This window comes from Rana temporaria, chromosome 5 (assembly GCF_905171775.1).
Source record: "Rana temporaria chromosome 5, aRanTem1.1, whole genome shotgun sequence".
Taxonomy (NCBI): Eukaryota; Metazoa; Chordata; class Amphibia; order Anura; family Ranidae; genus Rana; species Rana temporaria.
Window position 1 is genome coordinate 422,152,382 of NC_053493.1, and position 4,675 is coordinate 422,157,056.

Below are 4,675 nucleotides of genomic sequence, written 5' to 3' on the forward strand. Positions count from 1 at the left end.
GTGTGGGTCTTTGAGGTACGCTTGCAACTAACTGCATGGCAGGTCGACATATGTCTGGTCAAGCATATGGTGCCCAAGCGGGTGATGTTTTGGCCACGCGAGATACGCTTGCGACATATGTTGCAAATAGCAGCGGTGCGATCTGATGCACTCGTCTCAAAAAAGGCCCACACCAATGAACTTTTGGAATAACGCTGAGAGACAGCAGCGCCCCACGGAGCTCTGCGTTGCGATGCAGTCAGTGTGCTGCCCTTAAGCTGACCCCTGGAGGGCATCCTGCCTCATTGGAGATGTGCCGCCTCCTCTCTCCTATCAGGCACCCACGTGGAGTCAGTGACTTCATCATTCCCTCCCTCCCCATCACTGTAGAAAACCGGGCAGTATGCTGCAGCTGGGGGAACATGACTGACAAATTGCTAGTCAGTGGTGGCGGTCAGTGGCGGAGGTCAGTGGTGGTGGTCAGTGGTGGTGGTCAGTGGTCAGTGGTCAGTGGTGGTGGTCAGTGGCAGAGGTTGATGGTTGTACACACACGTTCACACCAGGGTCCTCATATTGGGGGTTCAGCAAATTATACTTTAATGTGTAACATCAGGAATATCAGATAATAAAACATGAGAGTCCAGAGACAAGACAAACTCTGGGGGGGCAGCGATCACAAGAAGATTTGCATTTAACTTCGAGCGCAAATATTGCGGCTTCACTTCCGTCGTTTGTGTCTTGATGGCATTTGTCCAATTTCTTCAGCAATTTCTAAATTGGCACGAATTGCAATCTTTAATTTCACTTGATCCAAATGGCTGTGGTTCTATTATATATAGTGGGAATTCATCATATATCCATCCCTGGGTGGAGAAAGAATGTAAAGAATAATGTTACTATTTTAAATGAATGTTAAAAAAAAGGGACTGAACAATAAAAAAAAGAATAATTGAATCAGTTAAAATAAAAATTTCACTAAATTTTTTAGCTTCTTATAGAGTTGGCGAGCTTTAGACCCTCCACCAGGTTGCTGTTGGGGAGAATTCAATCAATCAGTTGGCAAGCCTAGGTTGACATAGGTACGGTTTGGCATCGCATGCCAAATCGGCAGCCATTGCTTTGCGGTGCCGCACCAATTCCCAAAAGTAGTTTCTGTACTACTTTTGGCGACTTCGGGGGGGGGGGATTTGTATAGACATCTGTGCAGGGAACCCGCAGAGTAGACACGTGCAATTCGTTTAGTTCCGAATTAGTTAATTCTGAAACTTCCGAATTTATACATTTTCAAATTTCCAACATTTTTGGAATTTCAGAAATGAAGAATTGCGGAAATGTGAAAATTCGAGATTTTCGGAAATTCGAAAATCTGTATTTCGGAAATTTCGAAAATTCTGAATTCCAAAATTTGAAATTCGAAAATTTGAAATTCGGAAATTCGAAATTTGTAAATTCGTAATTTTGTATTTCGGAAATTCAAAATTCCTAAATTCGTAAACTTGTATTTCGGAAATTCAAAATTTCGGAAATTCGGACACATCGGACACTTTTGACGCTATTTTGGGACCATTCACATTTATACAGTGATCAGTGCCATAAAAATGCACCGGTTACTAGGGATGAGCTTCGAGTTCGACTCGAACATTGCCTGTTTGCATGTTCGGGGAACAATTAGGGGTGTTCGCGACAAATTCGTAAAGCTGCGGAACACCCTGTTAAAGTCTATGGGAGAAATCTAAAGCGCTAATTTTAAAGGCTAAAATTGCAAGTTATTGTCCTAAAAAGTTTTTGGGGACCTGGGTCCTGTCCCGGGGGACATGTATCAATGCAAAAAAAAAAGTTTTAAAAACTGCAGTTTTTTTGGGAGCAGTGAATTTAATAATGCTGAAAGTGAAACAATAAAAGTGAAATATTTCTTTAAATTTCGTACCTAGGGGGGGGGGTGTATAGTATGCCTGTGAAGTAGCGCATGTTTCCCGTGCTTACAACTGTCTCTGCACAAAGTGTCATTTCTGAAGAAAAAAAAAGTCATTTAAAAACGACTCGCGGCTATAATGAATTGTCGGCTCCCGGAAATTTAGAAAAAAGTCATTTATTAAAAAAAAAAAAAAGTGTGGGGGTCCCCCCAAATTAAATTACCAGGCCCTTCAGGTCTGGTATGGATATTAAGGGGAACCCCGTCGTCAAATTAAAAAAAATGATGTGGGGTTCCCCCCAAATATCCATTCCAGACCCTTTAGGTCTGGTGTTGATTTTAAGGGGAACTCCACCCAAATTAAAAAAAAAATGGTGTGGAGTTCCCCCCCAAAAATCCACAGCAGACCCTTATCTGAGCACGTTAACCTGGCCGGCCGCAGGAAAAGGGGGGACGAGAGAGCGCCCCCCCTCCTGAACCGTACCAGGCCACATGCCCTCAACATTGGGAGGATGCTTTGGGGGTCTGTGACCCCTCAAAGCACCATGTCCCCATGTTGATGGGGACAAGGGCCTCATTCCCACAACCCCTGCCCAGTGGTTGTGGGGGGTCTGTGGGCGGGGGGGCTTATCGGAATCTGAAAGACCCTATTAAAAAAGAGGAACCCCAGATCCCCCCCTATGTGAATTGGTAATGGGGTAACTGTACCATTTCACTAAGACCCCGGCGGAGAGGAGATCACCCGTACAACACTGTACCCCCTCACTATACACCCCCCACACACAGAACCCTGCACTAGACATGTGCAATTCGTTTAGTTTCGAAATCGTTTAACAAATTTTGAGAAATTCGTTAATTCAGAATTTTCGTATTTCCAAATTTTTCAATTTTCGTATTTCCGAACTTTTGGATTTCCGAATTTTTAAATTTCAGAATTTTCGTATTTCCAAATTTTTATTTGTTTAAGCCGACTGTGATTGTCTATTGTTGTGGCTTAGATGAAGATCAGATCAGATTTTATGACCAATTTGTGCAGAAATCCACATCATTCCAAAAGGGTTCACATACTTTTTATTGCAACTGTATTTACTTATACACACACATATACACATTATATATATACACACACACACACACACACACACACACACACACACACATACATATACACATATACATATAAAAATTATATTAGTAATACTAAAAATACTACTACTAATAATAATACTAATACTACTAATACTAATACTACTACTACTACTACTACTAATAATAATAATAATAATAATAATACTAATACTACTAATGATACTAATACTACTTCTACTAATAATAAAAAGAATAATAATACTAATAGTAAAACTAAAAATAATACTAATACTACTAATACTAATACTACTAATAATAATACTAATACTACTAATACCAATACTACTAATACCAATAATACTAATAATAATACTAATACTACTACTAATAATAATAATACTACTAATACTAATATTATTATTATTATTATTATTATTATTATTATTACTGATAATCATAATAATGTCCTAATAATATTATCTCAACTTTCATTTACAATAGTAAATAACAATAATAACAACAACACTATATTATTATTATTAACAACAACATTATTATTAGTAATAACAATAAGACTGATAATAATAGCAATGATAATAATAATAATAATAATAATAATAATAATAATAATATCTCAGCTTTCCTTTTCCCGCCATATAACATACCATTGGTCTAGGTTTGCATGGACATCCTGTACAGTAAAGTCTCTGGCAGCACACGCGGCCGAACATATTATACCATCCCATGTCTTCTATAGGGGCCATAGGCATCTCCGTCGCGTCTGTCACCTCCCCTGGATCGGTCGGCGCCATCATTACTACAGCCACGGCCCCAACCAGGAGAACGGCTCTCAGCTCCTTCATTGTGTCCTCGGAAGATCTTCTCACGTCTCGGAATAAAAGTCCGTCTGATTTATATCCCGCCATCCGCCCCGCACCGCACCCGCCACTCCCATCATTATCCCTGAGTCATCAGTGAAAGTGGGACAGACACACAATTAATTAACTTATTAGACCTGAAAAACTGTAAAAAAGTGAAAATTTCTGGATGCTCCGGGGATAAAATTCCTATGATTAACATTAACAGGATAAAAACATTATGTAACAATAAGAGACGGTCATATCTAAAAAAAAAGTCAAACATTTAAAAATAAAAAGAACATAAAATAAAGTTACAATCATAAAAATACAAACAATAATTATAATGTCCGCTGAGTCATTCCCAACAATGGGGAAACAGACTGCCTGCACTTATATACTGTACACTGCCTGCACTGTATTATATACTGTACACTGCCTGCACTTATATACTGTACACTGCCTGCACTGTATTATATACTGTACACTGCCTGCACTGTATTATATACTGTACACTGCCTGCACTTATATACTGTACACTGCCTGCACTGTATTATATACTGTACACTGCCTGCACTGTATTATATACTGTACACTGACTGCACTGTAATATATACTGTACACCGCCTGCACTGTATTATATACTGTACACTGCCTGCACTGTATTATATACTGTACACTGCCTGCACTTATATACTGTACACTGCCTGCACTGTATTATATACTGTACACTGCCTGCACTGTATTATATACTGTACACTGCCTGCACTTATATACTGTACACTGCCTGCACTGTATTATATACTGTACACTGCCTGCACTTATATACTGTACACTG

General features: G+C 39.2%; 1 long non-coding RNA gene across 1 annotated transcript; it reads right to left on the minus strand.

The window, feature by feature from the left end:
* Positions 1–552: 552 nt before the first annotated feature.
* LOC120939705 lies at positions 553–3,899 on the minus strand. Its single transcript, XR_005749360.1, has 2 exons — positions 3,646–3,899; positions 553–842 (listed from the first exon to the last, which is right to left on the minus strand). It is a non-coding gene; the product is annotated as an uncharacterized LOC120939705 (long non-coding RNA).
* Between the last annotated feature and the right edge of the window lie 776 nt (positions 3,900–4,675).